The 24,776-nt window shown below is 38.4% G+C and overlaps 1 protein-coding gene across 17 annotated transcripts in view; it reads left to right on the forward strand.

The window, feature by feature from the left end:
- The window catches only part of ncam1a (neural cell adhesion molecule 1a), a 272,147-nt gene that overhangs the window by 92,829 nt on the left and 154,542 nt on the right, over positions 1-24,776 (forward strand). The window lies entirely within an intron of this gene.

The raw sequence follows: 24,776 nt of genomic DNA on the forward strand, positions 1-24,776 counted from the left end.
CCTTACACAATGTTGTTTTCGTAATTGCATGAGAGGGATCAGGAGTATTGTGATGGAGATGGGGGGTGAGGGCTTAAAAAGCAAATAACATTAAAGAGGAACTAGGACCTTGATGATATAATAATTGAGATATTCCCATATGGGGTTGTTTAAGGGTGTTTGGAGGTTTAATGGACTAGCATCATTGCCGTCGTCTGAACCGCAGAATATGGCTCATAAGCTATCGGCAAGCCCTCCGATGATTGGATCAATGAGGAACAAGGTAGCACAAGCTCATTAGTGGATCACTGCAGCTTCAAGCTACCGTGAAATACTTTCCAGGCTCACACACACACACGTCTCATGAATAGCCAGCTTTATTTATCTGCTCTGTCAGGTGAATCAATAGCTGCTGATTTGATAGCAAAACTGCACTGATCATCATCCATCCACACAAGCACACAGACACACCCACACACACACCTTCCATCCTTTCAGTTTTCAAGCCCCAAGAGAGCCACGTGTGTTAAACCGTTCAAATGAGCATTGGATCATGTCTGTTTCTGAATTCTGTGTGCATATTCTGAACCTTTTTCAAAACCGTGTCTGATCACAGCTTGAAGAGATACCTTAACATTTTGAATTTCAGTGCTTTTAGTCAGGATCAGCAACAAAAGCTATCATGTCATTTTAGAGAAACAGCAGGACAAAAGCTGAAACTTTCTCACTGTGGGGAGAGCAGACTGGTTCAACTTTGCTGTCACCAGGACTGATACAGGAAATCTTTTCTGCCCAAAGCAATACAACACCTCACCTGTTTAACAGAGAACGCTCAGAACTCACAGCTTTATAGTTTCTGTCTCAACCAAACAGTTTTGTTCCTCCAATAACTTGCTCATGGTGAATTTCCACAGCTTTATACCTCATTGCATTAAATAAATAAAAAAAAAGGTTCAACAACTTTTGTCTAATGTATATAGAATGTTAACCTATGTTTATATTTTATATTTTATTACATTTGTAATGTATGCTAAGTTTTTTAATATTATTGTATTGAGCTATATTATTTATATTTATTATTTATTATAATATTATATTTTATCTCTCTATCTATCTATCTATGGGAAAAAATGAACTGAAATCCAAAATACCAAGCTATTACTTGAAGATATCTTGAGCTTGATTACTGCCTTACTGGCTTTTTCATTCATGTTATGTCTGATTTTCAGACATAACGTAGGCATAAAAGCCTAAACTTCAATAATGTCTGGTGATCTAACCATTCCCAGGTGTGGAAATGATAGATGGACATGGATATTTGCTGCATTGCTATACTTACAATTGGCTTTGTCTTCTCCAGTGTGAACCAAATGCACACCCTACAGCTATTTAATGCTGAGAGGTGCCGTAATTGCATTTCCTCACAACATCACTCATTAGTTCTTTGACTGATCAGAAGTTTTTCAAAGCCCACTAAAAGTTAAGCTTCATACCCCTGACATGAATGAAGGGATGAAATATAAGACAAGATAAGACTTTATTGATCCCTGGGGGGAAATCCACACATTACAGAACCACAAGAGACAGGCTAAGAGGTAAGAAAAACAGATAAAATCTATATTTTTATTGCATTAATATTGATACAGTCTGTGACTCCAGGTGGTCTGATTCATCTAACAGCCAATGTAATTATGGTCTAAACAGGCAGAAATTCAGTGTTGGCCCAGATAACCCAACAGTTCAGCGCTGGCCTGACTTTTTGGTCCAAAACTAACCTGCAAAACTACATTATGTTGGCTCAGTGTGGTCAAGTACTACTTAAATTTTCCACCCGATGTCAACAGAGGGTAAACATTGTCTTAGTCTTAATATGTTGACACACTTGTCAGCGTTATTTCAATGTTGGCACAATGTGGCAAATTAGCCTAAAAGTTGACACTCCAATACAGGCAAATATGCCAATAGAGACAAATTTCTCTGATGTTTGCCCCTCCAGCTTGACACCATCATTAGCAAAACTTTGTTTGGAGAACACCAACCACACCAGCAGTTTTTTCTCAACCTCTACTCGCTCTCTGGGCTTGGGTTTGGGTACTCTGCAAAAGCTTCCGTCACTGGTGGTAAATTCAGCTCTTATCCTTTGACAAATCAAATATGATTTCTGTTTATGTGTCAATATAATGTATATAAGGAAGGATTTTCTTCAGATAAATGATTCTGCTCTCAGTGGCTGAATGGATAAGATAACTTTCTTAAAAACTCAAGTCTGATAGACTAAGATGTACTATCAAGACAAATTTATGTTTTCTGGTGAAATGCCTCTTATCAGCAGAGAAGCCTCGGTGTCTCATTTCTGTATAGATACAATAAACTGTTTTGTTTGTTGTTGCTATGGTTATTCAAGATGGAAAAGGAGATGGAATGAGAGTTAGACAAAAGCCTGTTAGGATGATACCTCATTTTGTGGGTTCAAGTCAGGTTGACATTGGCAAACAAACTTTGTTATTGCAGTACATTATTTATTATTAATGTGCTGTGCCCCATGATTTTCTCATTTCTGACATACATTGAGTGGCATAGTAATCAGTTGACTGTTGGAAAGATGTTGAGTCAGAAGGAGATTCTTTACTGCTGCTTTTGTGGGACTTTATGACACATTTCGCATAGTCGTCATCAAAGAGCATTTTAGGGCTTTTGACCATATAGCGTATCAGTGTCATTTTTTGATTGTCCCCAATGAGGAGAGAGCGTATGCGGCCGCCTGAAGAAAAAGCTCTTTTTTTTTCAGTGAGTGCTCCAACATTTTTGTGTGGCTGCTAGTTGAAAATCTCTTTTCAGAAAGGTGCTGGTGTCGTCACTGTCGCTCCTTTTTTAAGGCAACCAATCATATCTCCAACGGATTGTGTCATGCACCCACATCCTTTTTTAGTCTACAGCTGTCAGATTGAGAGGAGCGGGGACATCACCATTATTACAGTATGCTCATTCATACAAAGTATGAGTTCAAGCATGCTCTGGTTGGTGTTCATGGTCATACAACGGCAGTTATAGTGGTGATATGTTGTTATACAAATTGTCAAAATATTATTGTCATAGAAACAGAAGTCATGCACAGCTTTTTTTTCTCTCACCGTAGCGCTTCATCCTAGTGCTCATCAATATCCTGCCAGAGAAAAACGCTGTATGCACACCAGGCCTTTCTTTCACTATATGTACTGGACAAATTAAAATTGAGAAGATGACAGTCATGCCTAACAATGACTGAAAAACCTGCTGCTGAATCCCCTGTGAAAAGCAATACAAGTGGTTTGCTTGTTCATATGAGCCAGCGTCTTCTGAAGGAATTCATGATCTCTTTTCAGATAGGCTGTTTGCTTCCTTATTTGTCCACCAGTAGATCGGTCAACGTAAAGCCAGAGGTTGAGCTCATAAAATCTCAGATGTATGCTATTAAAGTTGTACTCTGTCTTGCCCTCAGTTTCCTGTTTATCCTATGCTGGACAAAAATGATAAATAATGAGCTCTTTATCCTCCTGGGCTGCTGTTTGGCTGGTGGAGAAGCTTAAGACCAAAACACTGAGCGGGTCACTGTTGCCCATTAGTTTCAGACAGAAGGTTCAGTTGGACAGGATCCATTTGGCAAGTGAAGTGAAGAGAGGAGCAACACTACATTCAAGATGTTGGAAAACAAAGGATGCTGATTCTCTGATTATTTGTAATTGCATCATTTTATGCAAGGGCATGATCACTTGTTGTAGAAGAAGGTTAAATAGACTGCATGCTCAATGTTGTCCGCCATGTAATGGACAAAGGACATACAGAAAGTAACCTTTTAACCTCAAATCTAGTCAGATCTGACGTTAAACGACAATATCACTGAAAAAATATCTTATCTATATTTTAACATCACAGACCTATTTGAGACAGATGGCATGCACATGTTCTCCAAGAACTTGATACTTTATGCAGAGAGAGCTTTAACCATCACCATTCACTGTGAAAGTCACTGCGTAAATTATAGCAGCAGCAGAGAACTTAACCAGGTTGGATCAAGCTTGATTCTGTTGCACTTACAACCAAGATACTGCCGCAGCGTTGAGTGCTTTCTTTCCAAGATCCTTTGTTGTTGTTGTTAACCTATGTAATGTGTTTTTGTTGTGGCCATTTCTTTCTAACACAGAAATGGTACTCAGTACTTCCACTGAACACCCCAATTACCACCATTTCTCCTTGCTAGAGCCACCAATGTTGACCATGCTAGACCAGAACTGATTCACATCAAAATGTCATGATGGAGTGACATCAAAGTTGCATGAATTCTGAATAAGATATGCATCAAATTTAATACCATAGATAAAGTAAAATAATTGTAGCTCGTTGTCCAGTTATGAGCTTTTTGTGGAGCTTTCAACTGCACCGCACAGTCTTTATCAGTGAATGGAGTTTGACTCAGTTGTCAACAAGTTCAGTAATTGATTAAATGCTTTTTGTTATTTTCCATCTCTGACAAAATCTATCATAATGTCAACTTCCCCTCTATATTCGTTTAGCTTCAAAACCTCAACTAGATTTCAAACCTCCTATAGACTAATACTGTACATCACATCAATTCTGTCAAAGCAAACAAACACAGAGCTGAAAATGCATGCAGTATTGACTCTGCTCTACCCTCTCTCTCATGCGTTTTTTTTCTCTCTCAATATGAAACAACTAGGATCAATATTTTTCCATTAGCAACAGCACAGAGATTGGATGGCTGCATGGTCACAGATGGGCGAGCTGCAAAACATCGGGCAGTGGCTACAGCCACTTAGTTAATTACAATATATTTGGTTTAATGGCCCCCTGAGGACCAAAACAGTGAAGGTTGGGGGTGACATCTCTTTGACACAAAGAAATACTGCCTCTGTGGAAAGTTATAGGAGAGCTACAGGAAAATAAAGTAAAAGACAAGGATGTCAGTAATAAAATCCATCCTCATTCACACCCAACTTAGAGTAAAACATAAAGATAAACAGTAGTTTTTACGTATTATTATTGTTCATGCACTCTCCATTTTTTTTAATTAAGTAATTTATTTTATTCATTTACCTTACCCTGTTACCCTGTAACGCCATGTAAATGCTGTGGTGACCAGTTTTGATCAAAACACTAAGGCAGTTAAGCACCAGAGAAGAATTAAAAGAGAAATAGAGGTGAATTTAACCTGCGCATCACATAGCTCAGACAGAAAGCATTCGCTTCACCCCTGCTGTTGGCTTTACTGATAGTACAGTTATCGATTTCACAGAAAAGTGTAAACACAGTCAAAGAATCTTGAAGATGATTTTGCAAATCTCCATCATAATTAGTATATTCATGCTTAAAAATCCGTCTTGCTGGACGTCTCCAGCAGAGTCAAAAGGCACAAGTGAAGATTTATTTTCTTTAACTCCATTTCCCACAATAATCTGGTTTCTTGTGTGCATGTGAACATGTTCTCAAGAGTTGAGAAATAGTTTTTGGAGTATCTTTTGATGGAATACACTTCAAGATTGTTTACACGGTTTTAAGTAGAGCACCAGGACCAGAAACCGGAGAGGCACACTTGTTTTTTTTTTGACTTTATAGCCTACTGAAAATGTAAGGCTTTGAAAACTTTTATCAAATGACTGTTTTTGTTGTTGGTAATGATATGACCTTTATAAGCTACAGGAGTGACTCCCCATTCAGTGGAGTCTCTGTTACAGTTTATTGTTTTTCTTTTTAAATCGTTACAGGTTTTTAGAAAGTCATGGCGCACAGCAGAAAAATACTTTTTTTGTGTTCCTTTGAAGAACATATTCATAATGAAGTAGATGCAGAAGTATGAAGGCAATGTTGGGCAAAATACTTGAAAAATGTAATAATTTATAATTTTCTTCATTAAAATAGCAATTACATTACTAATTACTAAACACCAGAAATACGGATGATAAAGGACGATATTTTTGTATAATTGTTTCCTAATTTACCACTCTCTGCCCAAACATTAAACCACTTTGCATTGTTGTTCAAGAATCCACACTTATAATTGGAAGATTTTCATTATCAATAAGAAGAAAGTCTTGATTGGATTTATGGTGAAGTTTTGTGGCATTCCTGAGATAATTCAAATTAAATTATAATATGGTGTGATAAGACCTTATCCATCACTATCTACAAGTCATCTCATTTATTATACTCTTCAGTCTGAATCAAGAGCTTTCATTTGGAGGGATTGATGAGGATTACAAATACACAATAAGAATACAGAACTGGATAACAAGGATCCCAGTTGATTCACAGTCCATCAGAAGCTTCATATAATGCAAAGGTGCTTGTCATTAGCACAAAAGAAGAGAATGCCAATCCGTGTTATCCAGCCTGCTCAATGAGGAGTTTTTGGGGGGTGGGGGTGGAGGGGGTTCTTGAAGAGTGAAGATAATCTGATTAGTAATGTGATACACCGCCGGAGGGAGGGAGGAAGCAGCAAGGCCTTTAGAGAATAGAAAGTGGTGCACATTTCTCCTCACATCTCTGGAAAAAGGAGGACACACCATTTAAGTAGCTAAGTGGTGTATTATGGGAATGATAGACAACCGGCACTGTTTTGTTTTGTGTCTTTTAAGAGGGTTTTGTAATTTCTGGGATACTCCACTGGGTAGACAGGATTGGCACTTAAAGTGTTTTTTTTATCCTTACAGTACATGAATATTTATGAGGTAGATAAATACTATCATCAAACTGGTAAATTGTATAACCATAGTTTAGACCATCTTGCATATTTTCTAGATTTTTATTGCTATGAAATCAAAATAATAGTTTTCACCGTCTCCAGTAAGCATCTGAATGAAAAATACACAAAAGACTGATGCTTTTTTTTCTTTTTAAAGCCTTGAGGCAGTGAATAGAACATCTGAAAGTGAGTTTATAAGTTTGATGCCCAGTTAGAGTTTTGGTTGGACTTTTACTCAGCAAAGAGTGAAAGATGCTGCCTGGGCACTTTCAACAGTGCCGAAACTTTGACAGCTGTATCTACAGGCAACTTTGAGGAGATCATGTCTTATCGAATGTCATTTATTTAGTCTGGGCCTTTTTAAAAAAAAAATTATCAGCTTTGCTTGGCCACAGAGGAAACCAACTGGACAATGCCACTTTAATCCTGCCCAATGGGGACTAATAAGATGAAAATAAAGTGAAACCTTCAGCATGGAAACTGTCTTTGTTATGACTGTTATCAGCTTTGCACACAAGGCCTGTGTCCAGCCTGTTCTGACGTACTTTATGACGCACTCAAGCTATCTTGTGGGACAATCAAGAATCTAGTACCATAGATTATTTAAAAAAAATCTATAGTGCTGATATGCAGTACAAAATAAATCAATATACATTTTTAAAAAATGGATATTGTCCAGTTGTTATGAACTACCAATTACTGGAGGACCTGCATGGATAGATAAAAATCTTGGTCACCTACAAAAAAATGATTTATTTAATTATTCAGTTATGATTTTTCTAAATGTATTTTTAGTTTGAAGGCTGTAATGTTTCCTTATATTATCCTTATTATCCTAACTGCTTAACTATATTTTTGCTGGATTCATTGTGCAGTTTTCTATCAGGTTTTTCACAGGCTTTTGTATCAAACAAAACGCATAAAAAATTAATGTTTTTTATAGTTTTTATTCTGCATTTGTTTTCTTAACATTTATAACTAATATATTATTGTGATGGCATTCACCATTGTGTTGCAGGAATATCAGGGAGATTAATTTTCTTTGTTGATGAGTGATAGCCCCTTTACATCACCTTCCCTCATAAGTTTTCTGTGCAAATCAACCTGTTTTTGAAATTCTGTAAACCAAGTAATAAAGGCCAGGGGTGCTCTGTAAACAGTTATCACCATGAACTATGCCACAGGCAGAGCAGAGCTGCAAGTTGGCTCAGGCTACTGTGCTGCAGGCTCTATGGAAGTGACTGGTCCCTCAGATGGTCTGCTAAACTTTAAAGTGCTAAGTGTTTGAGCTGTTAATAGGGACTTATTATGCTCATTTCCAGTTCTATATTTTTATTCTGGGACTCCACTGGAGTAGCTTTGCATGATTCACAGTTTAAAAACCTCCTTATTTATCTTACACTGGCCCTTTATGCAGCCCCTCAGTTCAGCCTCTGTCTGTTAACAGATGTAGGCCTTTTCCATACACATGTCCTGGCTTGGCTTGGCGCATTAGCCCCGCCATGGCAGGGATTTGCATCTCCATTACAACAGGGTTACCCACTTGAAGGTGTGTCTTTAACTGATGACGCGCTTATATACATAATGGCTGTGACTAGTGGTCAAAGTCGTGGCTGTAAAACAGTGGATAAACACATATAATTTCCTATAAATTCTTCACAATAAAAGTCCCCCATTAGTCTGTCAGTGGAAAGCTTTTAATATGAAGCAGCAGCAGGAAACGTTTTCAGCTGCAGTAACTTAACATGGCTCCGAAACGGCTGAAAGCAGTCAAGAAATGGTAAAAAACCAAACCGACCAAAAAAACGCTGGAAACTGAGCGTTCAGAGCAGTCAGAAGCTTTAAACTTTAGCCACATTTAATATGAACAGCCAATATTGAAAACATTATATATATATGACTGAAAATAAGAAGAAGCTTAAAAGGTCCCCTTTAATGTTAATGTTGTTCACACAGACTGTCTTCAGAAATTTTATATTGTCTCAATCTTTTACAGTACCATAATCATTTACAGGCATGTGGGACCTGGCTCCTATCATATAGCCTCCAAATAGAAAACGTGTCAGAATTTATCCAAGAGGGTTCACCAGTAAAATCCAATGACTGGGATTGTTTCCCACCAATCAGCAATTCCATTTGCCTTAATACTTCTCAGTGTTTCTAATGAAATTATACTACATTAACCTGGGTAACAAATAACCTGGGTAATAACAAAACACAACAACAAATAACAAAACACCTGCGCCTCCTTCCTGTTAAAAAGACAGACAGTGTGTCCATCCAATCAGCGATGAGCCTTGTCAATAGGAGAGCGTCCAATTAGCAACAAGCTTTGTCAATAGCAGGTACCTACCTTTTCCGGTAGAAGTTAATGTTGTTGTGTTTTCTGCTTTTGCAGTTGTGTTTTCTGCTTTTGCGGTTGTGTTTTGTTATTTGTTGTTGTGTTTTCCTATTTGACTTTGTGATTTGCACTTCAGGGCCACCGTAGATTAAGTATATAAATAAAAGATATAAAAAGGATATAGCACATACTTAATATCTTGTAATGCACCTTTAAAATTGTAGGAGTGAGTTATGTTTTGGCATTCAACTCTGGTCATGAACAGGATGTTCTATGTCAAAATGAAGGAGTTGACATGAAGGACCAATTTGTCTTTATATGTGTGTTAGAAAGGTAATAGAACTATTATATTTAGCTTTATATAACAACAACAATGTATTCACTGAATAGAATAGAATACCACTTCTTTCTAACAATATTTTAGATGAAAGATTCATAGAACCCCTACTCTACTTCAGTAGAGATGTGTCCATTAAATTAATGTAGTAGACAGGCTAAAAGACAAGCAGAGGCAGATACACAGAAAAAGTTTTACTCTTAAGGAACAGTGGCCATTTGGGAATATCTTAAATTATTAAACCCAGTGGTATTTTTTTTTAGCTGTGACCAGTCACTGTGTTGGCTGATTGGTCCCAAAAGTTAAAAAAAAAACCCCAACTTGTATGTGTGATCTGTATGCCATTTCATGACGCATAGACTATAGGCTTGGCTGTTGCATCTCTTTGAATTTAAAAACATGTCATGCTGCTTGATCCCGCATTAGACTGACTGGTTGACTCCATTCATGTATTTATGTGTGGAGGAGTTTATGAATTTATCACATCTCAAGTCTATTCCTTGACATCACTTTGATAAATTCAGCCAATCCTGTTCCACAGCAAGCTTAACACTGACAGATTAATAGCATTGTAGTATACGCTGCCAACTAACACATATTTTAGTGGTGATTTTAAGAATCATTGTCCTATTTAGAGGATGTTTAGACTGAATGAAAAGTATTTTAACTGTTTTTGCTTACTGTAAATGAAGCATGTCTTATTTAATCAATCAGCTCTGGTGATTGCTGTTTGTTTATCCCAACTCAACCAACCTGGATTCCTCTCCTTTGAAATTTGAATTTCCTGGCTCCATTGATTGACAAAGATGGCTGGGAGCGGCAAACCCAAATCCAGGGCTGCTTTGGCTCCACGTAAAATGTTTGCTTCTGGATGTTTTTTTCCCCATGAATCGAGAGAATCCCCATTATACTCAGATGGAAGATAGCTGCCAAAATAAATTGTTTTCTTGTTTATGTGAAGCAAAGGGAGCAACACACCCCTCAATTTTCACCCTTCTAGCGATGATATAAATGCTTGTTTCCGGCAGTTGTTTGGCAATTCAACACAACACAATGTTTAAGTGCACTATGCAAGGAACTCTAAATATATGCTTCCTCTTTTTAAACTGTATCCTTTCCATATGTTGTCTAAGGATTCACTTTGTATGAACCAAAGGAAAAAAAGGCTATGAATGTGTGTGAATGGTTAGTTTCCTCTGATGGGCAGGTTAGGATCTTGCATGGTTGCCCCTGTACACATTCAGTGTATGAATGTGTGTGAATGGGTGAATGTGTTTGTAGTGTAAAAGCTCTTTGAGTGGTCAGAAGACTAGAGAGGCGCTATACAAGTACAGTCCAAAGTAAAGCAGTTTTCAGGGACATTTTTCTTCTGTCGATCTTGTGACCTTGTTCCCTTATTGAGGTATAGAGAGCCTTGTACGTTACTGTAAGAAAGACTTCAGCAGAAGATAATGTGTCACATGGAACAAAATGCAGCCCAAGATTCAACATATCCCTTTAGATAACTATGGATGACGTCACAGATTCCATGTTCATGTTTTTCAGTCTGTGGTTCACATGCTCAATGTGGCAATTTAGGACCAAGCTGATCTCAACTATTCACAGATTCTGAGCTTGTCACTGAGAAAAGAGAATGCTTCAAAGAGTCATTAAAACTGCAGTAGGAAGGTTGGAAGAAAGCAGTCAAACAGTTGAAGCTCCCCCATGTCTCCATCTCTGGAGCAAACAGCGGAGACATTGCGTTATCACTTTTGCCAGGATTCTTACATGTTGTCGTCTTCATTTAAATTAATCCCACATGGGGGTGACTCTTGCTGAACTCTGCTCCTGTTGTCTTACTGTGTATATAAATTGCAAAGGGCAGGGAAGCTGTGTTCTCAACTAGAGTACAGGCCAGAAACTGTGGTTTGAAAGTTATTGATATTGATCAACAGAGTCACAGATATATTACGCTTATTTAGTGCTATGACACAGTAAAAAAAACCTTACTTATAAATGTTCATCAAGTGCCAGTACTACACTTTATATGATGATAATGAGGTTTTCGAAGGATTGCTTAATTAGTGCTTTTGGTGTGTGAAGGTTCCATTTATAGGAGCAACATTTAATTTCCCAATCCCCGGATACTGGTACATGGTGGCAGTGAAGAAGTCTGGGTGTCTTTTCAGAGGCAGTGTGCTGATGCAAATGCATGCTGGCATTTGCTGACAATGGAAAAAATTTGCCTCTAATGTTGGCTTGATGAGCCGTCCTGGGAAAAAAAGGGGAGAGCTTGCAGACTGGATTCACCAGCGCAAGCCGTGGCTGCACACACACACACACACACTCTGTTCATCACCCCGAGAAAGCATGATTATCTCCCCCTTTAGTCATCTTCTCCCTCCAGGTCTCAATTAAAGTTTGTCGCTGAAATGAGCACAAATGGGCGCCCACCAGTTTTACCAAGCTGCATTGATCAGTGATCTGGTGTGTAAAAGGGCAACACATTCTTTGTTCTTTTTCTGTCTCCTGGGTTTCATTCTTATGTGTCTGTCAGATTGTGCTCTGGCACTGACAGGGTTTCTTTCTACATTAACAATCACACCTTAACATTTTTTTTAAATTCCTGTAAAATTAGCCTAAAACACCTATCCAAAACATACCTAAAATAAATTGAGTTTTTTCCCCAACAATCAGAATCATTGTAAGTGCTACTGGCATTGAGTCATAGAAGTTTGAACAAATTGAAGTAGAAGGTTATTTCTGCCTTGATATTTTTTTGCAAACAGATGACCCATAGCTTGAACTTATGTTGGAAAACACAATGGAACCACAGCATGAAGCCTTAATTAGTTCAAATACAAATTTAATAGGAATACCACAGACTATTCATATTTTTTTACATGTTTTTCTGAGAGTATTTCTGGGCATCTTCCAAAACAAGGCCATTTAGAGACACCAATTGACCCCTGCCTCATTTAATATACATGCTACTCACCTATGAGACTTCAATTTTTCCAGCTGGCTGAGGAGACTATGCACTACTATGCATGCAAGCATAGATTGTACTGATTACGATCAAGAAAGACAATATATGAGGGAAGAACTTAGGAAGACTGGACTTCAGGAGCTCAGCATTAAAACTATAATGAACCTGCCAAATGGGTGGAGCAGTAGTTTTCTTTGAGTTCATTAGACAGACAGGATTATGTGTAGGATTTAATCTCTGGTCCACACTCCGGAGCAGAAGGTGGCGGTAATGCACCTAATACGCTGTTATAACGCCGTTATAAACCAAAAAGAAGTTGTTTTTTTCCAAACAGAGTGGTACATCCTGTCAGCCTAAGTGTTTCCTATCTGTGATGGACCGAGATGGACTGTTTCTCACTGATGGTCCTGGTGTTTCCTCCGCAGACTTCACTTCACTCAGCTGCCCGTCAGACCCGCCGCCTCTGCCCACTTTAACCTGAATAACGAACCAGGGCTCGGTGCTCCGGTTGGATCCACGTGGAGAGCCGGTGCTAACGTTAGCTAAGAGGCTAGCAAAGCGTTAGCCGCAGCATGACCGGAGGGAAGCACAGCCATCTAGCCTCCAGCTAATCTCTGAGCTAACGTTAGCCCCGGCTCTCCGTTTGGATCCAACCACATCTAAGCTGGTCTGATGGACAGCTAAGTGGAGCCTGCAGAGGAAGCACCGGGACCGTCAGGGTGAAACAGTCCGTCAAGGGAAGCACAGTCAGGCGGCGGAGGAGAATGTGACATATCGGCCTCTCATAATCAGCAGATTTCGCCAATGCCAATATTTCATTTTAGACCTTTTATCAGCCGATACCGATGAAGTGCTGATAATATCATGCATCCCTAATCACAACCTCATTTGGTTCAGAATTTGTTCCAGTAATGCCCACTCGAGAGGGTTTTTTAGGTAGGTGGGAAGATAAGTGTGTCAAGATTGTTGTGTTATCAAATGAGCAAGCCCCAATGTGTAGAATTTGAAAATGTATAATTTTAGCGCCAATATTAATTGTATCAAAGATGGCATCCAGGAATGCCCCACCTCCACCAACTCAGTGACTGCATCAGTTTTCATCTGTGTCTTTTCTTTCTCCAAACTAAAACATATCTCATCAGAATAAATGGAAATATTCTCTAATCACATAAAAAAATCTGCACATAGTGGCTGTAAAAGAATTCAGCAAAACTAATTCAAACTAATTTAAATTGTGCTCGGTATTCATTGGACCTGTCTAAAAGAAAAGAGTTCCTTGAGCCCCACTTTTGCAGCCACTGCCCCAGCTGATGAGAATACCAAGTTAATACAACCATCTGTTAAAATACAGTTCTGGAAGATCATTTTCTACTGCAGATGTCTGTTGCCATAATGTCCACATATATAAACACATCGCTTTATTTAGAAACAAACTCTGGGGGGCAAGTTCCTTAAATCTAACCTGTGAAATGAGTGGACCCTAATCCAAAAGACAGAGAATGACTTTCATTGGCTAGGAAATGTACCTGTGTGTGCATGTGTGTGTGTTTTATGTTTGTGTATATTTCCCAGCACCATTTATTTTTGAAAGTGGGTTGGATTGTCTTTGTTTCCTGCCGCTAAGAACACATGTAGTCCATGTGAGGTGTGTTTATTTGCCATATCTGGAGCCCATCAAGATTCCAGGGTCTCTCTTTGCCTTTTTCGCTGTTTATCTTGGTTCAGTGTTTCAACTCAGTCTTAACATACTCACTTTTAGAGAGCCCTTTGTTCCACTGTTGCCGCTGCTGGCTGGAGCTACCCATTACAATCATAATCATAATATGTTCCGTGGCTTGAAGTTGAGTTATTGTCAAAATGTTCAGGTTAAATATGGTGTAAAGTGAGAGTTTTTGTCACACATTTCCATATTTTAAAAATAATTTCAATAACTACATTCAAATATGTGGAGATTTCTTAACTGAACCTGTTACACCTTGGAATATAGACATTGGAACTCTTTAAATGACAATTACAGTATATGGTAAAAACAATGTACAAAGATCCACTTTTAAAGCTTTCAACAACCTCTAACCTGGTCATTTAGTCATGTGATCCCAATTGGTTTTATGTGGACACTTGGCATAAAACTAACTGCACACCAACAGCAGATAACGTCAGATGTCCATGAACACCAGGTCAAACCTGGGAGAGTGTCAGGGTCATTGATTAGGAGATGGCAGGAGAAAGATCAAGGAGGTCATCCACATTTGATGCCAAAGACCATCCTTGAACCAAAACAGAGGTTCCCTCCCTCCCTCCATGTATTACCACTTAAAATATCACATAACCAAGTGACTAGGTTAAAGTCACATTATGACTATTATTATGACATATGAGGACTGTGAGATGCATTTGTAAGCCACAGAAACTAATGAGAGGACAGTTTGTACTTTTCTGGAATGACCCACTTATAATCTAAATGCTTAGATGTCTTTTCATTTGAAATTAAAACTGTTCTCACTGGGAAAGTATTTGAACAACCATGCTAGCGCTGGATCAAGTAAAACTCTAGAACTGTGCTTAGTAGGAACGTCCACAAAATTAAATGGAGGTATTGAGGAAAGGGTATGACATTAGCAAGTCTCACATTACCAATTTTCCCTCCATGACTGCTCTTCTAAGCAGATTCCAAGATGGAAAATCAACAGCTGCATCTGCCAGCTTTGCACACTTGTGGCCCCACATGGCAGTTAGAAATAAGAGAACATTTTCGACTTCAACAGCCAGAAATCCTACAAGTTGACATCAGTCACTGTAACTGCACAGTCATAGGCAATTGGTGATTCAGATACTAAAGAATGCCAAAAGTAGGAAAAAAAAGAGGCTAAAGAGTGGTCCAGCTCTCTCCGGGCAAAGTGCTTAGTCACTGCTGATTAGGAGGCACTGCATTACTATACAGATTCAATTCATTAAGAATGGGGAAGTTACCATGCTGACTCAAGCATTTCTCACGCTGCTCTCTGGTGCAAGCCCACATTGTGATTCAGGCTGATAAAACAGGTGAATTCCTCCAGTTCTCATACTCAAAGGGGAAAATAAGCAATTTAATTTCAAACAATTCATCATATGAGCTGCCACGTCTGTAGTTAAGATCTGGTTAAGTTTAGGGACCTGAAATTACTTAGGTTAGGGAAAGATCAGGGTCATGGTGAAAAGAACTGGCGTTGACTTTTGGAAAGAAACTGGAAACAAACCACAGACTCAGTGACACACTTTGTATGCCTAACAATCCACCCCACCCTCCTTTCTTTTTTCAGTGGTATATGTCATATGGCTTGCACCTTTTGCTTCTTAGAGGGGACAGATATTACCTTCACAACCCTCAAGAGGTCTCTCGTCAGAAAAATAAGCTGGCTGCATTTGTTTTTAATGATTTGAACAAAGGACCGATGCTGTCTTTTGTCTGGTGAGGATAGTCTCATATTCTTACATAAAACTCAATTAAAAACGTATTTCTGTAACCCCAAGGCTAACAGGGTCCAAGACTATGAAACTGTCTGAGAATATTATGATCTAATTAGAGGACATATACTGTATCCTAACTGTAATTAATATGGTCTTATTTTGTCTAGTGTGGAATACTTATAATAACTAAAGTCCAGTCACTTCCTTCTCTCAGTTCATTGATTTTCATTTTGAGTTTTACAAGAACTTCATCTCTACTTTCCTGCTACAAAGACAAATAAATCTTGCTTGCCTCAAAATAACTCTTTAGGTTCCAGTCATAATATTGTCAGGCTGAGTTCGGACTGAGTTCTCAGGAAATTAGGAAAACACTGAGGGAAACACTGCTGTGTTTTCTTGTTCTTGTGCTGCTACCCAAGGCGTTTTGAGAATACGCATGAGGGAAACTTAGAAGACCTCTGTGGCATGGAAGCCAGGATAGTATTGTGATTTTGAATGGCTTATTCAGATTTTCTTTTGCTCATATATTGAATTTTCAAAGTTTTTCTGCGAGCACCGTTTGCATAAAGGGCTGTAACTTGTATTCAGTCTCTCAAGCAAGGAGAACCAATAATCTGTGAGGTCATAGAATAAGTAGAGGAGAAATTTCATTTGGAAATACCTCATCTTCACTTAGAATTTCCCCCTTTCCTTCTTAATGCTGTGTTGACTTTTCCAGTCATAGGGGGAAAATGAGCGCTCTCTGGAAATCTGAGGACTCCACGTGGTTACCGCAAGTGGTCAAACCTTTCAGCCAGAGCCATTGCTCTCATCTTTCTGCTATGTGCATTTGCATAAGCAAAACCTGAATGAGTAACCGTCTGAATCAGCATTTGCAGTAGCTGCAGAATGACTGTGGCATTCCAGGGCTGAAAAGTATTAGCGCATAGAATGGCCTCACGACAAAAGCTCTATCCTTTGTAACACTATTTTTTTAAAGCATAAAACATTGTCTTAATGAATCTCTTGGCAAAAAGATATCACATGACACTGACATATCATGTACACTACATACAGTGATCTCTGATAATAGGAAAAGGTAAATCTGCTACATTGTTTTGCTCAATTCTAATAAAACAGCCTTAAAATTGAAAATATATTTTTTCCTGTAAATGTGGACCTTATTCTCTGCTACAAGTAATGAAGAGGAAGAGATGTTTTAAACCATTTTGTACAAGACTAATAGATAGTTTTCCACCTGTAACTCTAAAAGATCTCCCCCTAGGAGATCAAAAATTTTGTTTTATCTTACCAATGGAAACTGGTTCTTGGTCACCACCTGTGTGCTAAACCATATGCTAATTGAATAACTCTGGTAGAAAATTTTTAGAGGACAATTCCCGGGAGTCCATCTGAATCTGAATTATGTGCCCCTAGCCATATATAATGAATATGCAACAACCTAATGGATTGCAGATTAGGGGAAAGTATGGAAGAGTGCCACCACAGAAATAGCTGCTAAAACTTTTGCCATCTCCCGCTTTCTTATCACCAGCAGGTTCTTAATTTAACTCTCTATTCAGAGTGTATTTATTTTACTTTAACAAGACTTCCGGGCTGTCACTGACGACACTGCTATATGCTTTCCAATTAGGTTGTTTGTATATGTATTTATAAAGCAGAACCATAGGGCTAGTGTACAATCAGACAGATATATGTCGAACACTGAAGGGTGAACTTCTCAAAGGAAGCTAAAAGTAATGTTGCCATCAAATGGGGCAGTGTCACCTTTGCAGCAGCTTTAGAATTTCCAAAGCCGAAGAGGGTGTCATGACACCAAAACTTCTGCCAATTTCAAGTTTAGAAATCTTTTTTTCCCCCAAGGATTTCTTCTTTTATGACTTTTTTATGGACTGTATCAAACCTCCATGCATACTTTTTGTTACATTTTCATTACTGCTGTGTGTTGCAATAGCATCTATTGAATTTTGTAAAATAAGCTTATTTGTAGATTTGTGTACAAATAGAATAGTGGTTTCACTTGTAACTTATTATTTTGGTAGAAAAGATGTCGACTAACTGTGAGATTCATTTTATTAAATGCAAAACATATTCTGTTTTTTAAAGCCTAAACAATTGGACAGAGAGAGGCTGCACAGAGAAGTTGGGCTATAAGCGACTTTCTGCAATGCAGGATGATAAACGATGTTAAACAATATTTTAATAATGTCTGGGATGGAAAATAGTGGGCATTTAAATCAACTTGAGCAGTCCTGTGATCTTTTGTCATGTTCTCTATTTTCTTTCCCAGAAAATAACAACATTTACATTTGCAGTGCAATCTGAGATCTGTGTAATACATCATTTGTCTGGTGCTTATGTTGCTGGCTGATATTGCTGTGTTTAAATCCCAACATATTGCCTTGACAACATCATACCAGAGATATATTATACAGTCATTGACTGAGTGCGTTACCCCCGGCCTCACTTTGTCCTTGATGGCAGCACCCTTACTTAAACTGTAATTTATTTGTTGTTCACTTGTCACTTTTGTTCGTCATCATCCATGCATTTTACCTCTAGCGATAGCTCATCCGTTTAGCAGTGCTTAAATAAGAAAGATGTTAGCTGGGGAAAGTAATCCCTTCAGCATGTACAGGATGAAATGGTTTTCAGAAAAATAGGGCTATTTTGCTGATAAATATGGACGATATAGAGTAGATTAAACCATGCTCTCAGTTAAACAAGTGAGGGTGACAGGGTATACACAGTTGTGGGTAAGGAACAACCGAAAAACTACTACACTACTCTGTTCCCGTCTACAGGGGCATTCTCACATTTTCTGGTCAGTAAACAAGCAAAGTCATATATCTTTCTGCAGCCAGTCGATAATTGTTCATTTCTCTGTTCCTTCTCTAGTTTGTTGTATATTTGGCAGATTTTGGCTAGTGTCCAAAATGGAAAGGGTTCCTCCTCTATTGGAACATAAAGAAGCTGAGTAAATTACATTATTATTTTGATATACATATGGGCCTGATGATGGTGCAACAGGAAGAGTCACAGGGTCATCAACATTATCTGGACACATCCTATGGGGACCATGCATATTCAGATGTCATAGAAATCCAACCATTACTTTTTTAGATACCTTGTTGAGAAAATAAAGAATATACAGGTCTGGATATCATCATATCGTTAGGAATCATCCTCTGGGGATCATGAACCAGATTTCAAATTGATATCGTAGAGCTTTAAACTTGAGAATTGGCTTGAGAATAATCAAATGTCATTTTAATGGTCAGCATTCAGAGGGAGATCTGCAGTTGACATGCACTTTGCTTAAGAAGATTTTTGAGTGTATGTGTGAGTTGCTATTATAGGATCCGGGACATGGTTTGTACTTGTCTTAGATGACTTGAAACAATACTTAAAAACAGCATTGCAGTCTTGCCAGTAGTTGTCGGGACATGTCTGTGCAAAAAAAAAAAAGTTCCATTATAAAACATTGTCCACATAAATATTTCACCCAACTTAGTGATGCCTCAGAGCTTGAGGCTTTCCAAACAATGATTTCTTCACTTTCTTGTGTAGGGGATTAGATGGTGTTTTACAAGTAGGACACTTCACCAAAGAATTGATCATTATCATTTTTTTCAGTCTAACCCCTACATAACATTAGGGTTTCTTTTTCCAAAACTGCTGATTTCCCTCTATTATCCTCTATTATTTCCCTCAACTGCTACTGACTCTGAGGAAAACAGTTACTCCCTTTGAATGAGACATTTTAATGAATGGGTCCCTCAGACACAACGTATATTAGAGGTTTTCCCTTGGGTTTAGGTTTCCAGTCTGTGAGAATCACTTAATATGCATGCCTTAGGCCAAGCCAAGAGCATGGTGATCACAGATTATTATTCTGTCTGCTAATGAGTTTATTTTCACAAAGTGCTCATCCTTCTCCCTGCCCTTATGTCTTTATCTTACACTTGAGTGTGATCTTAAAGTGATAATTAATATTTTATTTTCCAGGGTTGATGATACTGATGGTTTGCAAACCCATTTATCCAAGAGGACAATGGGTGGAAGTGATAAACTTGGCTGTTGTTTGACGCAATCCAAGGGTGAATAATGCAGCCTCATCACAACAGGAAGCTACTTCTGTTTCTTCCCAGTCTGTCATTAAGGCAGTTGTCTCTTTTTTTTTATGGAGGAGACGCCTAGCAGGGGTGAAGAGCAGAGATGTACTGTAGATTCACCCGGGTGACGCTTGTGTTTGCCTTAGGAATGTAGAGTTGACACCCTCATCACACCCACCCCCCCTCCACAGCAAGGCTGATGCCTCGGGAAAGCCCAGTTGTCATTTGTAATCTTTCATAACTACGGCTCTTTTATTCCAGAAACAAGTGCGACCTGTTGTTTTACATGTAGATTCTACATGTCACATGGGATGTCATGTTCACATCAATATAAATAGGCTTGTACAAGTCATAGCGTTGGGAGACCAAGGATGTTTTGACGTCTACATGACCTGTAGGAATTCTATCAAGGCCTCTGATCTACTCATCTGTAATTGACGAAAATAATCATATAATAATAATAATAATAATAAGTCACTGAAGATGAGGAAAGGCGGAAAATCTCACTGTGAATTGAAATGATGTTGATTTACTGTTGAAAACAGTACTGTGAGCAAGTCTTTGTATACCCACTGTGACTTTGGGTCTCCGACATGACACTCAGCACATGACGCTTACAAATCGTAGTTTAACTATAGAAAAATTCTGTATGCCAGTCATCCCTTCTTGAGTGCATACTCACTACTTCAGCAAGTCTAGCCTCAAACTGATTCATCTTGGAAATGAGCAATGAGAAAAGAGAAATATGTGTGTGGAATGGAAATAAACCAGAAATACACAGTCAAGTTGACACTCATGAAAATCACATCATGTGAAACTGCTGACCCATTGCAGACAGTGGTAATGTTGGTATGTTGGAGGCTGTGAAAAGGCTGTGTATTTTTTATCTACAGTAGTTTGGCCCTTCAGCATAAATTCACTGATACAGTCAAAGCCGATATATTAATGTGGTTGCAACCAGCCATTTTCAGTGTACAACCACACCAATTTCAACAGTATTTCTAGTATCAAGTTCTTTAAGGATAAATTAGGTTGTAGGTTGTTGTTTTGACTGTTATTTTTTATCAGTTAATATAAGACAGAATATAAGAGTTTAAGTAATATTTTTTCTCTTCCAAATAATCTTATCCAAGGTTTGTTTACAACCCGTCTGATCATCTTGTCCTGTCAGACCAGACCTTTGAACTTGACAACTCATCAGTTCATCAGTATTGATGAAAATCCGCAGAAATATCCTGGTGATATGGGTAAAAGCCCAAATTTTTTTTTAAAAAAGAGCTTAAGAGGCATCAATTTAAATAACTGTAAACTGATGTATTCCCATAGTCTGTATGACTGACTCAGAACTTCAGCAGCAGACATATTTGAAATCTTACTGCTCTTTTTCCACTTGAAAAGCTCATTTCTGCCTGTATAATTAGCTGGGCTGCTACAGAGTTTTAAGATCCCTGCATGATTTTGTGCCCCATTACATAGACTCCAGTGTCCCTTGGAAGTGAGAGAGAGTGAAGAGGAAACTAGATGACTTCAGTGAAAGACTCTTATCAGTGTATTCCTTAGTGCAGCGCTTTCCTGCTCAGACTGGACTGCTGCCATTGCTGTTGGGACTCAGACAGAGAGGCTTCTGGCATGAACACGGCTCCTTCCTCAGTACTTTGTGGCTAGCTGCTGGTTGTTAGCTTCATCAGGAGGCATGCTACAATATATGGGGTTTCAGCAGTGATAGAGGCTACATTTCAAAACACGCTAGCCCCTCTCCCACACCACCAAACCGTTCCTTGGAAATATGGAGCAGCGCCAGAACATATGCTTATGCCGTCACCCTGTTGCAATGCAGACATTTGCTGGTTATGTTACACATCCTAAACAGTGTGTGACAATACCGATACAGTTTACACTGCGGCTGTATATATAACACCTTCAGCAGATCGTAAATCACTCGCTTATTATCCCACCAGTCCAAGTCCCTTTCCAAAGTCAGTTTTTAAAGCTTATTTATACTATAGTTCTTCTGCTTTGGAAATTCTGTTTTTTCTATCAGCACATGTAGATCCTTACATTTTCCCATGATGACTACTGGTAGCTGTGTAGGGCATTGCACTGGTCACACTGGTCACACATTTTGGTGTATTCTATTTCCAGTGATTATAGTGAAACTCTCCAGTTGTAGTTTGTATATTGGTAACTTTGATCCTGTCTTAGGTGTTGGTGGGATTTTAAATTGCCCTGAAGACACCTGAGTCAAGCCCATAGCAACCGTGTACATCATTTGCAGTTTTTACTGGTAAAATAAATGAAATTAAAGACCACTAAATTGAATAATTTACTCAGGAGAACCACAGGAATAAGGGGGCTGAGCAGCACCCCTGTGAACACCTTTAGCAGTAGTAAAGTGCTATTAGGCAGGCTGCCCCACATCATATTTCACACTCAGAGAAATATTCTCTTTATTAGAATGCCAATACATCCCTCTTTAGCCAGGCTCAGAGGACTTTTATCATAGTATATCAAAATGACTGGATGTTCTGGAGGCCTGGTTCGCTGCCCAGGATGTAGGTAGTGCCACATTTAAAGATAAAGTGTGAGGCTACAGATAAGCTTACTCTACTAGAAATTTCACTATTTATTCATTTGAGTGATTAAAAAGATTAATATCTAGTTCTTGAGATACAGTACTGAAATAATTTAAAAAAGGTTCTTCCTCTTACAGTTTTATCAAGTACACTGTTTTTCATTCTTTTTTCATTTAATTGGAGGCAAATTAGAATGCATAATCACTCAAAAAAATCAGTAATAATGAAATGTATTATTAGGCAGGGGAATGCTAATGCTTCTAATGTACCCCATCAGTTATGTTTGATGCCATTGTGGAGTAAAAATGTGACCCCTCGTTCCCTGGTGGTGATTGTGTGCCTGGATGCAGAAGTCATAAATTTATATAGAAATGCAGGAGATATTTGGAGATTTGGAGATTGAGGACCACATGAACAGAAACCTATGCCCTAGAGAATAAATGACAATATTGTTGGGTTCTGTTTTTAAATTATGAGCTCAAAGAAACCTGACAGTGTGAGTGAATCGAATCAAACACATTGGACAGGAGATGGCTCCTACCATTCATCATTTAGCCAAAGACAGCCTGCGCCAATTTGATATCACATTATTTATCATAAACGTATGTAGCCTGAGTAATGCAAGACAAAATAATGACTTTATCAATAACTCATCATCTGTGACCAGTACATCAAAAGCAGAGTTTGCTTCATTTTTTTATGAACAGGAGTCCATTATTGTCTGCACACAGTTCCAGGCTTGTCAAACAAAGGACCTCAATTAGTTGATCAGAGCCATGTCTTGCCACTGTGGTGCACATCACTACTAAAGTTTAATATTTCCTGACAGTATTGACATGAAAATAATGAGTCCTTGGTTGCCTAAGAGGAGCAGCCATATTAGGCTGGTCAAAAGAATATTACAAGAGGGCATCTTGTTGACATACAAATGAGACTTTAATCTGTTAGATGAGATCATGAAGCCTGAAGCCATTTGTCACCTCCTTATTTGCACTTGCTGGCATTTTTTTCTCAGATAGAGCTATCTGTTAAATTGCAACGGAAGTGATCATGCAGCAGAAACAGAAGGTGATGACGACTGCTTCCTCTAAGCAATGACATTTCACCAGATAAAAAAAGCAGTGTGCTGATAATAGAATAGCAGCTTCATTCAACACCGACCGTAGTCGAGCTCTCTTATATGTCCTGAAGGCTTCTTGTTGCTAAGCATCCCGGAGCAAAGGTGTTGCTCTTTGTCTTTTGTCTTTCTTTGTTTTCCTCTGTCTGTTCTGCCATGGTGACTATTGTTGCTCATGCTAAGTCCCTCATTTTTTCTTGTTGTGTTCTGCCAAAACAAACCACTGTTGCTGCTGCCAGAGACATTAAACACATCTCTTCCTGTGCACCAAAGCATTTTTCACTTGGAGGATCTCCCTGACTCCACAAAGCTTTGATGATCTGACTGTATGTGGAATTGTATGTGTTACCAACAGAGAGCAGCAAAACAGATATTTATTCATATGTGGGTAGAGCACTGGGAATCAGTTCTGAACAAAGTGAAAATGTGTAAGATTCCACATTCACACCATTGTACAAGTTAATTGTATGTTTATTGGTATTTTGGGTTTTCATGAACATGTAATTTGCAGCAGTTCATTAAAGAGTTATTGTTTTTGGAAGTTAAGATCTTCACACCAGTTTGTAAGTTGTGATTTTTTAAGCAAATGTTACTCAAACAGGACTAAATAAAACAAAAATAAAACTACAGTGACCATCTTCATTGTTATGAAGGAAATTGTCACCCAGTGCAGCAGAGTGGCTTATAAATGTTTTCTTAAGTACCTTTTGGCAACAATGGCGGTCTATAGTACAGAAGAATAAGCTGTATCAGGCTTTGGCTACACAGCCAATAATTTCATTGAATTTGTTGACAGTGAGAAAAAATATCACCAGATGTATCCTGTAAGCTTATTAACAAAATAGCAACTAATAACTTTAGCCTCTTACTAATGTTGAAAGCCATACTGTACCACCTAAATAGCTTCAGTAAGGGATTCAGATTAGATGAGCAGATTCAATACTGGATGCAGATTTATTAAAATCCTGCTGAACCTCAACCATGCTGGATACTAACTACATACTGTATTTAGATGGGATAATTCACATGCTCTCACATTCTTAAGTGAGGGGTATCCTCATTTTACATTGACAGTTAATTATTTTTTTTACTATTACTATTATTATTTTGATAATAGTGTGACAAAACCACTTGGTTAGGTTAGGGAATTGGTTTGGATTAAG

This window comes from Thunnus albacares, chromosome 13 (assembly GCF_914725855.1).
Source record: "Thunnus albacares chromosome 13, fThuAlb1.1, whole genome shotgun sequence".
NCBI lineage: Eukaryota > Metazoa > Chordata > Actinopteri > Scombriformes > Scombridae > Thunnus > Thunnus albacares.